The sequence below is a fragment of the Gopherus flavomarginatus genome, chromosome 7 (genome assembly GCF_025201925.1).
Source record: "Gopherus flavomarginatus isolate rGopFla2 chromosome 7, rGopFla2.mat.asm, whole genome shotgun sequence".
Taxonomy (NCBI): Eukaryota; Metazoa; Chordata; order Testudines; family Testudinidae; genus Gopherus; species Gopherus flavomarginatus.
Window position 1 is genome coordinate 31,358,816 of NC_066623.1, and position 13,998 is coordinate 31,372,813.

Consider the following 13,998-nt stretch of genomic DNA (forward strand, 5'->3'; position numbering starts at 1 on the left):
TTTGCCTTGAATGTTTCTGACGGGAATCTCTCCAAATGTCCTAGTATAATATGTGTTAATCGTTTCTTACTGACAACAGCAAGAACTCTGCAACTCCAAGTCCCATTCTTTCCAAATGTAATTGATTTTTCTGCCTCTCTGACACTCAGGCGATAGAGTTCAAAGATGATTCTTTGTTGCAATGAAACTAGCCAGCAGTGCAATTCAGCATCTCACTATCTTTCTTATTACCTGTTTGTTTTTTTTTAAGAGAAATGCAGTTGTCTCAAACACAGAATAAATTTAGGCTACTTAAAAGTTTTTTCATACACTTCTCTTATGAATTTTTCATTTGCGTTTATTATTGTCCCTGTTTGTTCCACACAACTGTCTAAGAAGGTGTGTGCTGATCAAATAATATGTGTTATGTGGGATGGGGCAAGGGGAACCCACCTTTGCCATGATTTTGGTTTGTTATAGGTAAAGGGAAAATGGGTGGAAGTCAGTCAATCACTCCTTGCTTACTGCAAAACCCAATGGAAGGAATCCCTTATTTTTTTAAACCTCTTTATTATGTAAACACTTAATGAATAAGTTATCTAATGAATACAGCCTCTTTCTGACGCAAGTTGTCAGTGAGAAACTCTTTTCTCAAATATATTCATTATTGAAATAATGAACATTTGGTTTCCATGAGAATTTTCCAATATTTGCTGTTTGTGCTAATATTCGTGCAAATAAAACCTACTAAATAAAATCATCACAGACAGCAAAACCAAAAGGCTCCCAGCTATAGCCAACTCATTCTTTATCAGCAAGCGTATTTGCAGTATGGTTTAGCTGTGTTTGCCTAGCACTATTGTGCAGCACTGTATCAGAGTGAGGACATAGAGAGGGAACAGAATGTTCTCCAAAGGAACCAATTCAGTCTAATAGGCTGCTCAGTGTATGTGTATGAAAGAGAGGGAAGAATGAATACGAAGGTGAAAAGAGTAGGGTACGTATTTGAACATCATCCTAGCTTAAGGTGTTACTTATTTTTTTCCTCTTATGCTCTTTGCAGATGAATTAAATAAACCCTAGTGGGATAAATGCAGCTTTAGGCACACAGGTATTAATTTTAGTGTCCATTGCCACAAAGTGGAATGCATCATTAAAAGCAAAATTCTGGTTTTATTCAGGGCGCGGAGGGGTTATTGAGCATCCTTAAAGATACCACTTAAGAGGACACTTCCTTTGCTTATTGTAGTGCAGTGTATGTTAGTGTTTGTTCTCAAAGGGCCTCCTGAAGTAAGGATGTAGCTCTTTCACCTAAGAAGAGCTGGGTCTGAGAACTTTAATTAAATCAATAACTAGATAGGCTATAACAAAAACACTGTGATTACAAAGGAAAAAAATGGAAATTTGCAAAAGAGCTGAGGGGAATAGAAGAGACTAGAAACAAAGAGCTTAGGAGGGTTTGGAGCCAGGCAGAGCTTGGGGTTCCACTGAGTGTTGAACGGGGAGTGCAAGGTTCTGGTTAAGCTTTGGATTAGGGATAGTGTATTCACCTAAATTTGGGTTATTGCTGATTACGTACTCTATGTATCATATGACTTTTTAAAACAAACTCTGTATTTGTGGATAAGCACTATGGCCAGATGTACAGACACTCTTCTCTCAACCTATGTATTACATCATTTTTTTTAACATTAACTTTAATAAAAAATTTAATTTGGTGTAGGGGTGTGGCATTCATCTTGAACTTCATAGGGTTGGAAATGGGTTTAGGCCAGGATTCAGCTGTGGTTCAAGGCCGAACTAGGGCTGCTAAGTGCTTGGTTTAATTTCAAATGGACTGTAGTATTATGCAGTTTTGACCTAGAAGAGCATAAATGTCACAATTGTCCAGTTTCACAGATTTTGCCATCTTTGCCAAACAGGCCTTGAATTTTGGCTCTGTCTCAGGCCTAAAACCATTGGGGTTCAGTTCTGAGTGCTGGTTGAAGGACACTAACCAACACAAACTAAGTCATAGTTAACTAGAATTGTAAAGACATGGTGCATTTGGAAATCAAGCTTCAGCCATGCACAAGTACACAGATGTAACACAGACACCTGATATTTAGTACAAGTAAATAACATGGTGCGAACAACAGGGGACATCCTAGGATAAGAAAACATAAGTGTGGCCATCTGGCAACTGCTGTTTTAAAATGTAAATCAGTACTGATTAGAGCCATTCCTGTCGCAGGCAAAACGAGCCTCTACCATATTGTGCTGGGGAAAATTCGTTCAAAGTCCAAGTCACTGGGCTTTATGAGGTGAAGTGCAGAGTGTCTGCGGAGCAGAAATCCACCCCCGACTTGGGCCAGGCTGCAGAACTGTTACTTCAGTGAAATAGCATGGCCGCTACCTCCTCTCTTCCCCAATCCTTAGAACAATGGATCCTGTAGCCTCTGCCCCAGTCCATCACCTTTCACTGTATATGGATGACAGAGATATCTGGGGGAACATTTGCACCTCCACATGCAACCTAGCCCCAGACCCCCAAGTACAACCCCAACATAGGTCCTCTGCACTACGTGGATTTTTACCCCAGTAGACATTAAAAATTGTTATTCTTCTAAACAGTACCAATTTAGAGTTTAAGGCCAGAAGGGCTGACCAGGTCATCTAGTCCAACCATACATCATCACCCAGCACCTGCACGCTAAACCCAACAACAGAAATTAGACTAAAGTGTTACAGCCCCTCAAGAGGCTAGACTATGATGTGTCATGGGGCTGGAGAAAGTCGGAGGGATCGAGGTCCCTGCAACAGCAGGGAAATAATTAAGTGAGATATACACAGATAATCCTGGCAAGTGACCATACCCTCTCACTGCAGAGGAAGGCGAAAAAACACCCAACAACCCAAAGGTCACTGCCAAATGGAGGTGGGGGTGGAAATGCCTTCCCGACCCCCATATATGGCGATCAGTTAGACTCTGTATGTGAACAAGAACCAGCCAGGCAAGCACCTGAGGGAGACTGCTCAGTGCCACCTCAGAGCACCTCCACATCCAATATCCTATTTCCAGCTGTAGCCATCCCCGATGCTTCTGAAGAATATAAAAAATCCTTCCAGAATACATGGGAGGAGGGATGGAATGGGTTCCTCCCTGACCCCTGCTGATGGGCAGCTGAAATCCTAAAGCATGAGCTTTAGGAACATAAGATGTAAACCACATAAGCCTTAAAGCTACTGAGCCCTGCCCTCCACCATCATAAGCAACCCTGACATACAGCTGCTCTCATAAAACTGCCAGCTCTCTCTTAAAACTAATTAAGTTGTTTGCGCCCACTACTATTGGAGACGGTTCCAGAACTTCACTGCTCTGATCATTAGAGCCCTTCTTCCAATTTCCAGTCTGAATTTCTTCATGGCCAGTTTACATCCATTTGTTTTTTTTTTTTGTGCCAGCATTGTCATCTATCTTAAATAGCTCTTCACTCTCTCTAGTATTTAGCTTCTCCCTCTAATGTAGCTACAGAGATCAATAATATCCCCTCTCAGCCTTCTTTTTGCTAGGCTAAACAAGCCAAGCTCACCAGTCTGCCAATAACTTGGTGACAAAATAAATCAGCTCTGCATACAGTTATCAGATTTTCCTGGACACATTGCTAATACAATTCGTGAGCTGTAATTAAAGCAGTATATAAGCCTTTAAGTGCCTGAGATATGGTCTAGCAGGGCTCTCTCATGTTTACTCTTATCAGCCAAGTAATCAGGCTGCATACTGGGTATTATGTAGAGAATAGAACCCATTAGAATCAACAGCATGGAATAGTCCTCTGCCTTTCCAATGTTGTACTTTGCAATCAAGAGGCAAGTACGCGTCCACGATTGCCAACACAAGTAGGCTGACAGTGAATAATCTGGGCAACCTGCCTTAATCCAGATGCCAGCAATGAGAAAAAATATTGATGTGGAGGTTTTGTCACCACTTGCTGCAGCCAGTACCCCGGTTTGGTGCTCGCAGGCAGACAGCCAGCCACAGGACTGGCCCACAACATTTTGGCGCCTGAAGTGGAGAGCTCAAATGACTCCTGCTTTCCCCCCTCGCTTGGGCCAAAACTTTGAAATGTCTCAATTCTGCCCTCTTTCTGTTCTACTCCTCTCATGGTACTGCTCTGCTACCTACCTCCAGTAAAGGAGAACTAACAACTTAAAATGCCTTGTTCAAAAATTTTAAGTAACATTTAACAGACATGCATCCGACGAAGTGGGTATTCACCCACGAAAGCTCATGCTCCAATACGTCTGTTAGTCTATAAGGTGCCACAGGACTCTTTGCTGCTTTTACTTAACTTTCAAACGCCTGAACAGAAAATGTAACTTTTCTTGTTTGCATAGTAAACACTGGCAATTTTAGCCATTTGAATAATCAAAGTAGTGCTTTCTGTGCCTTATTGGTTGCAAAGATTTGAACTGATTCCTGAAGGTCCACAGTCTGGGCTGGATCATGCTCTATTGCAGTGGTTCCCAAACTGGGGTTCATGAAATGTTACAGGGGATTCTTGGGGAAAAATTCCCTAATGGCAGACAGAGCTGTCCCTAGGGACCCCAGGCAGCACTGGGCCAGCAGCCCAGAGCCCCTGGACTTCCAAGAGCTAAGCAGATCTAAGCAAGCATGTCTATCACACTGAGGAAATTTAAACTTGAAGACTCCTCATAAGAAATGGAAAGGGTGGTGGATATTTTTTGCTGTTTTTTAAATTAAATAGGCAGCTAGTATTGTTTTGAAAATTATTATGAAGAACAAGTTTAAGCTTTGTTGTAACTTGCATTGTTTGCCTGGACTGCTCAAGACCTGAATGCTTCTGTAGGAGGAACTCTTTGAGTTGGCTTCTTAAATACCTTCATGCTGTTTCACATCTGATACTCCTTGATGAAACATGGGAGCCTTGTCTTATAACAGGCTTATTCAAAGTGATACAAGCTACAAAAGTGAGATCTTGGAAGACTGTTGCTGTTTTCATAATATAATAAAAATATTGTAATGATAATAATAATAAATAGTGTGTAATAAGCATGTCATAAAAACAAATTTCATATTTCCAAGATCACTGCTTTTATAGTTTATACTTGGGTAAAGGAGAAAATCTCTGGAAATAATTTTTTGGAGGGAGTTCCTGAGACTTGACATTTTAGTGAAAGGGGTTCACAGGTTGTTAAAGTTTGGGAACCACTGCTCTACTGAGATGGTTGCAAGGCTGACCAGCCTCTCCTGTGTCATCGTGAAGCATAGATGTGTTTTTATTCATTTCAGCTTGGAGAAGTTGCGGTTTCCACTTGCAACTGTTACAGGAAGTGTTAGAAGTATGCGCAGAGCAACAAAAGCATTTGGAAAGAGAGTGGTCATCTTATTTGTGCACATATATTCCAGAACAGCCTTTGGAGTTGATCCTGCTGAAATGTATCTTGAAAGGGCATTCAGTTCATCACCTAAATCACTCGCATCAATATCCCGCATGTCATCATGTGTCAACACTGTCTTTAATGGCCTGCATTACTCGTGTAGGTCTTCTTCAGGTATAGTGAGGAGTTTTGGAATATCAAACAACATCCCAAATACACTGCTGTGTTCCTTGAACTTCATGAAACGTTCTTCGACTAACTATATTGAACAATCTAGCACCTGGTTAAAGAATTCAACTTTGAATTGTTGTTCGGGGTCTCTTATCTTGTGCCTCGTGATCAAAATGTCTTCTTCTTCAGTGACTGTTATATTCTTGTATGGGTGGGAAAATAGCTTCAGTGTGAAGTTCCTCTGCCAACTTCTGTATGCCCTTCAGAATGTTTTGAAATCTCTCATCTGACTGGTAAGACTGTAGGTATGACTTTGCTTTGTCCAGTTGTTCCATTGCTCCAGATATATCAAGGTCAACACCTTAGAGTTTCATGCTTACAACATTTATTTCAAACAGTATGTCGTGCCACAACACTAAGCCACACAGAAATTTGAAGTTATGTATGTTTCTGGTGATTCCATTTCCCTCTGCCACTGTTCTTCCACGAACAGTTGCTGTCATAGCATTATCCTCCATACTGGCAACTATGGCATCATCTGTCTTCCCCATTTGGTGTTTGGTAGGCTTTATCGCCTCCACTCGACTTTTCCATCGTGTGGCACTCAGTGGTTTCAGTGTCAGAGAGGATGTTCCCAGATGTTGCTTCAAAATTTGCCATTGATGAGTTGATACAGAGAAAAATACATAGATTCTTTGCATTACATTAAAAAAATCAGCAGCCTCACTAGAAGCTGATGCTGCATCACTGACCACCAAGTTCAATGAACGGGACAAAAAAAGCTCGAGGGTTTAACTTTCTGATCCGAGTCTGCACTCCTCTGTTCTTTCCTCTCATGTTGGCACCATTATTGTAGCCCTGACCTCTCAGGTCAGCTATTGCAATTCCCATATCTTCCAGCCTTTCAAGAAGCATATTTGTCATACCAGCTCCTGTAGTATCATCAATGTCAATAAATTCTAGAAAATGCTCTCTAGAATTTGGGAGCATGGGAATGGGAAATGTCCCATTGCAGGGACATTTTCACTAGGTTCTGTTGTTGTTACAAAATGCACCATTAAAGCCATTTATTCCGTATGGCTGATGTCAGGTGTGCAGTCCAGAATAAGAGTAATATCTTGCTGACTTCAGATATGCCACAATCTTCTGTTTAACTTTTGTTGCCAGTAACTGTATGATCTCATTTTGAATGGTTTTTCCAAGGTAGCAGTGTGTGTACATTTCTTGGGTGGCGACTCTTCTTAGATGATCCTGGAGTACAGCATCAAACTCAACCATCAGCTCCACAATTTTAAGGAAGTTTCCGTTGTTTGGCCCATACAGAGGATCTGAAGTGCCATGCTGTGCTAGGTTTTGGGTAACAAGCATTCTCACAATGGCAATGAGCCTTTTCAGAACATTTTGCCGGTAAAGAGACTCTGATGCAATCTTCTCTTGATGCTGATCAACTATGGTGGCCTTTAACCTTAGTCTCATCGCAAACTCTTTCCACCTGTGGAATGCTCTCTGGTGATTTGCTGCCTTCTCATGACATGCCAGATTTCTAGACAGATTTTTCCAGTCCTTTTTTCCTGTAGAGCCCAATGTGGCTGGAACATTAGATTGGAAGAGTTTGCAACAAAAACAGTATGCAGCATTCTGGGTTTTTGAATACATAAGTCATGGCCTCTCTACTTTGTCATCATTGGGAATTTCATGCCGGTAATGTGTTGGATGGAAACTTCTATCTTCCTTGTCTTTGGGAAACATGAAGTTTTTCACTTGCTGTGGCCCGTGCATACAAGGAAGTCCCTCAAGCTACTGCTCAAGTGGATCCACAGTCCTAGACTTAAGGAACTAAACTCAGCAGCAGCTTTCTTGCGCCTCTGCCACACTCTTCTCTGATCTACACTTTTCTTTGGGAATGTGCATGGTTACATCCATTTGAGATGGAGATATGGATGCTGCAGTAGCTGCCAGGTCACCTGCACTCTAACTAACTGAAGATCAGGCTTCTCCTCACCACTCATATCCTCACTGGGGCTGGAACATTTGTGTCTATGTATCTCAGGAGAGCTCCTTCCTGCTTAGATAGAAAAGTTTCCTTTGCTTGCTTGCTTTTTCTGAATGCTGCCCCAGAGGGGCATTTTCTTCTTTCACTCATGATTGCTGTTCTTTGCCAGCTATAGTGGCTCTCAACACTCAGTTGAAGGGGACAAATAAGCAGGCTGGTAGCAGGGCCCAAGTGAGGGACGATATCAGCATTTTAAGGGCCTAACTGGCTCCTACTACTTCAGTTGACTGCCTGTTCGCCTCAAGTGGGTTCAGGGAAGCAGCAGGAAACAGGAAGCTCCCTTAGAAGCTGGTGTTAATCAGACCAGGCTCTTGGGGTTGCTACAGAGGTACATAAGAGGCTCCTCCTCTTCTCTCTCTCCCTGCAGCTCCTGCTGCTTTCTATTATTCCCTCTCACCTTTTCTCCTGCCCGCCTGTTATGTCTCTTGTGCCCTCCTTCCTCCAGCACAGCACTCCACCATCTCTGTGTATCTAGAGCAGAGAGAATACATATGCACCAGCAGCAGACACAATTTTCTACACTCTGGGTCCTAGTGGTGGCCCCCCCCCCTCAGTCTGGCACCTGAGGTGGCCGCCTCAGTTCGCCTCATGGTAAGGCCAGCTCTGGCCAGCCACTTCACTGTTAAAATTGGCTGGTGAGCAGTTTCCAACCTGAGCTGGCAGGGGCCAATAGGCCTGTCTGGATTCTGTTTCTAGTTTTTGGGAGAACAGGGAATGACTAGACACTCGAATGTTTTTGTGTCATGTTACAAAAGCACTTGAAATGTTACCAATGGGATCAACAAGTTGTACTGGGTTCCAAAGGCTGCGCCTCTTTCCCCTACTTGAGTTTGCATTTGCAGCTTTTCCTGTGCAGCCTGAATGGGCTCTTGCTGGAGATAAGGGACCAAATCTTTCCATCTGAAAGCAGTCAAAGCTGCATGTGTTGCCACAAAGGACAGGGGTAACCTCACATCTCTTCCTAGCAGCTGATGAAAAGAACTGCTAGATTCTCTCCTGTCTGCTCCTCTGACCTTTGTTGCCCTCCTAGCTCAGGTGTGCTGGCCATTTCCCCTCTCCAACCTTTCTCTGTTAAGCTACCTTTTCTCTCTCCTTTTGGTTTGCTTGTTTAACCCCATGGTCTTATCTCCTTTTCTCGGTCTCTCTTTTTTCTTTTAATTTGTATTAAATTTATGATAGAAAAAAAGGGCAGAAAACAGGGAAAAGACCATGGCGGGGAGGTGGGGTACAATTTAGATTGTCAGTGGTTTGGGGCAGGAAGTATTTCTTTGCTGTGCATTTGTACAGTGCTTATCACAATGAGGCCCTGTTCAGAACTTCACCCACAGGACCATCCTTCCTTCTCTTCTCTTCTCCTCTCCTAGCTGAGTACTTTCTGCTCCCCATGCCGTGAATGAGTCTGGCCAGCAATGAAGAAAGCTCTTGAGCATCCTCAATCATGTGGACAGTACAGAGTGTTCTTGATCAACCTTAATCTGTTTGTGCATGTGTTTTTTCAACAGCAAAAACTACAGAAGCTGAGTACCGCTTGCTACCACCTTGCCACGCTGGTAAAAAGCCTCAGAGAATGTCTAACAACAGCTGGATCATGCAGCAGCAGGTGGAGGTGAAAGAGGGTCAAGCCAGCCCCCTAACCCTGCCACACTCTACTGGACCTTGATCCAGTCATGGATTCCTATGAGATGGCAAGATTAGAGTGATGTTGGGAAGACAGTGGGAAGTCCAAGGGTCCCAGGTGGATATGCATATGCTGATCTGAACAGGATATTTCTTACTCTAATCAACACTAAAGGTTAGTGTACACTTGGGAAAACCCCAATACACGAGGTGGTCGCTGGTAATTAATGTAGTGCCTGGAGCTGACCCCTTTGTCACAGGAGGGCTACACCCGTTGCACTAAACAAGGTAAATCTGTGCTTGCAACCACAATGAGCTCAGATAATTACAGCTATGGGGATGGCTGGAGGAGGGCTGCTCCCCAATGGAGACACCAGGTCTTGTGTTGTACCAACAGGGGTCAGTGTTGGAGGAGAAACTATTTGCTGGCTGCTTAGAAGAAATCCCAAGTGATATTTTACCGTTTGAAGCCAGTCTGTCAAAAGGGATGGCAACGGCTTTAAAAAAATAACCTTGACTGTGTCGCTAACTCACCAGTGTTTAAAGTACAGGCTCACGCTGAGGAGACAGGAAGTTAGCTTCAGTGAAGATGGAGGGCGTGTTTCTCCCATTCATTTAAATGGGAGAGGCTGTTGAAGGGGGTAGGTAAAATAACGTGGTGGGGCTGGGGAACGAGGTTTTGTCTGAAATTCAATTGTTTAGTTACAGCGGTCTGAGGTCCAAGATTTGTATGGAAGCTACCCCAACAGCACGCCCTGGAGAGATGTCCTCACATGCCCTTCCCTTTTAGTTGCAGACTTTCTGCCCCCGGGGATTAGGAGGTCAGAGTAGTTTCATGACAGCTAAATCCCTATCTCTTTATTCCAACTCCAGCCACGCTGTAATCAACAAGGGATGTTTCTTTCTTAGAGACTGATCCAAAGTTCTTTGAACTAAATGGGTGTCTTTCCATTGATATCCATTGATATGGCCCTTAAGAAAGGAGAACTGAAAACAAACTTCTGAGATTAATGTAAAACAGGACTGGGACATTTAATTTAAAGTACAAATATATTCTTCAGGAAATGAGAATGGTAGCTAATTTATTTCCCAGTACAAACACATGACCCTCTCTACTTAGAAATAAACCAGGCCAAGTTAATTTAAAGCAAAATATAGAGAGAAGAAAATTATGTCTTGAAACTTGTTTGAACAAATCATTCAAGGGCTCCTTTTCAAATCTGATTAAATGAGAGAGGGGGGAATCTCTTTCCAACAAACTTCCTTCCCCTTCCCAGAAACCTGGCAGCCTTCATGAAGTAAGCACAAAGCCATCCGCTGCTATATGTATGTATGTATTTATTTATTTATTCTTTGCCTTTCAAAAGTGAGTTCTCTCTTGAGAGGACCTGGACTACTTTAGCAAGCGTTTCTAAGATGAACACTGCGCAAAGTCAAGGTCCAACTTTGCCTCCCATCACCCCAGAGCTCTACAGAATAGCAATGGTACAGTATTTGCTCCTCTATAATAAAAAGAGAGGCTGTTCTGTTCTCTGTTGACTCAGGCTGTTACAATATTGTACTCTGATTTACTAACGTGACACTAAATGTGCTAAAGATTAACACTTTAAAAGAATAACTGCTCAGCAAACAAAGCTGGGATAAGTCACGGCTTTTATATACTTGATAATGCTGGGTGAAAGCTAGCCTGAATTCCTGACTGGAGCAAATAGAATGGTTTAATCCAGTTGCTCTTTGGACAGAATCATCACTAATGTTCCCTTGCAGTTGATTTTTTTTCCAGGAGGCGGACAGCACTGGGCCACAGTGTGCCATGAATTGTCTTTCACACATTAGGAAAGGGGGTTGTTTTCTATTAAACTGGGGCTGTACTGTATGTATAGTATCTTTGCAAATGATTTCCTGAGCTTTAAGGCCAGATCTCTAAGTTAGGTACATACAGTTGTGCACACCTCACTTATAAACACAGATATCCAAAATCTACATGCTAATCAGGTATCTCCATATTAGGTACATAACTGAGTATGTACATTCAAAAGCAACTCATTTGCTTGCATGTTAACATGAACAAAACAAGGTGCAGGAGCTTACCAGTTTGGCTGGTGTTAGGTTGTTATTGGGATTGATGACATGTGGTGAAGTGACAGCATGTGGTAGGGAGGGCACAGGGAAGAGTGTGTGTCCGTAGAGAGTCCCTATCCCTAGGCAGCAGGCCCAAAGCCAGCCAAATTAACGAGTATGTGGGAGTGCGAAGTGAGAAGCAGTGCAAGGGAAGGAACTTTGGGCTCTTCCCTGGCTAATGACTATGGAGCTCAAGGCAGGGATGGGGAGCTGACAAGGACATTCTTTTTCCTCTAGGTTTTGGCTAAGGGAGACGTTTCCCTTCACCTGTGGAGAAGAGAGAAGCAGCAGGCTTCTGCTTTCCCCTCAGGCCCCTGGAAGGAGGGGAGGCAGCAGGACCAGCATGGTCACGTCTTCCTGTAGTAGAAAGAAGGCAGATAAGGGGCTTCCAGCAGGAAGAATTGTTCTCGCAGGGCTGCTTTTTGCCTACTGGTGGAAGAACCAGAGCCCCCCAAACTCTCAAGCTTCACCCCCTGCAGATTCTGTCACCTGTTGCATTCTATATCATCAGGCAATTAATAGGCAAGAGGGCAGGGAGAGCTGAGCTCCCTCAGGCCCATCAAGACAAAGGTGAGTTAGTCTCTGTGAAGGTGTAAATAGTATTAATAGGACAGTCTATCCCAAAGTGGGGGGCTTTATCTTCTCTGGCCTGACAACATTTAGAAAGCAAGGAGGAATCTATTCTCTCAATCAAACCTTAACCTCTGCTTAAAACCAAAGACAGAAGGGATTAGCCCAAGGTCATTGAGGGAATGTGACTCAGTGCTGGATTATCACTCATAAATCTACTAGCCCATTCTAGGTCTGTTTAATTTCTGTGGCCTGTAACTTGTAAATAAGCCTTTATGGAAGGTTTTTCTCAGAAATGTCTGGTAGATCAAGTGACTGTTTATTTCCATAATATTTGTAGTTCAGAAGGTAGCAGGTGGTAGAGAAGAGAGATCACTTTTCTGACTGATGGAGTTGCATTGTATATACAGTTCAACGATACAATTTTATGTCCTGATTCTATAAGTCCTTATGTAGGAGAGTAACCTTTATGCACGTGACTTCAATTGCACTAAGCATGTGCATGAGCACTGGCTGAGCTGAGCCCTGATATCGTATAGAATCTTTTATACAAGCTGTAACTTAAAACTCCTTATGGAGTTAAGTAAATACTCTTAGAAATGAATAGCAGCTAAGGCAGAGAGAAGTTAAGAGACACAGGCAAGGAAGAAAAGATGATGTAGTCTCCAAACACACACACACAGCTCTGCCCAGAATTTTAAAACAAATACTGGACTTATGACCTGGCATCAAGGACAAGAGGAAAAGTTTACTAAACACCAGATTGCTATTTATAAAGGGCTCAATCCTACAACTATATTACTCAGGTTGGACTACTTGCCTGAGTAAAGTTTGATTGAAGTGCAATTTACTTCAATACATTTTCAGATGTTGCCACTAGAGGGTGATATTTAGCCACAATATTAGCCACCCTTGTATTAGAGCAAATACAAGCAAGTTCTTTGTCAAATGTTGTGGCTCTGTATGCCAGAACATAAGAAAAGTAGGACTTTCCTTGCTTGTTTTAAATGCATGCAACTATTTTGTTGCATTTTAGAATGAGAGTTCCATTTAAGTTTTGGGGGAGAGGGGTTGTTTTATTTTAATTTACATGCTTGGCAAATACCCAGACAATAAAAACCTGTAATTTTTACAGTTAGCATAAGAGAGTTGCTTGTGGTGACAATAAAATTACCAGTGGATTTTTCTTCTCTCTCTAAACTTTATAAAACTCATAAAAAAAACATAAGGCAGTTTAAAGGATCTTGAAGGATTTCTGGCTAAGAATGAAGATGTGTACAGATTAATTTACTCAGGCAACACAGTTAATATTCACACAGATGATGTAATTGATCTTAGCACTGCTCATCTGGGTAGTCAACAAATATTAAGAGTGGCAGGCGTACAAGCGTGATCGAACATTCTGAAACAGGCAATCATTTCCCCTTTTTGGAAGTGGCAGCTGCATTGAGGCTGTCAAAGTATGATGGAGTGGAATATTCAATATACACATTAATTCCTTCTAATTAAAAGAGTTTAGATTTTACCCACCAGAAAGAGGAAAATCCACATGGGACCTCCTTGTAGAATCTCATGTACTGGAAAAGCAAGTTTTCTCTTCCCCATGGAACTGACTACAGTTCCATCCCTAAATCCAACTGATCTAATGGGATCAAGAAGAAGCCAGCATGAGGACCTGAGCCGCTAGCTTTGCAGTATTAATAGCAAAGACCCAGGGATTACTGCATGCACTATGAATTTCCTTTTTCAACACATGCATTTCTGGGAATAATGTTTTCAAGTTTCTTCATCTGTGGTATTTTATTTTACATTCACCAAGTCTTTGATGGTTTGCAATGGCCTTGAGATGCAAGTGTTTTCTTTGGCTATCTCCAGCTGATTTTTCTTTTGATGGTCTAATATATTTCCTTCGTATAGATGCTTGCCGGAGGATTAGTTTAATGCTATTCCCAAACAAAGGAAGAAGACCTTTAAAAAAGTGCACAGCTGTATATCGGATAGTTGTCTTTAGATAATGACACAGTATGGAGGGAAATTATATTCTAGGGAAGCGCCTTCTAGAGTGCAAGGAGTCTCTAAATGCATCTGGAAAATGCTGGATGTCC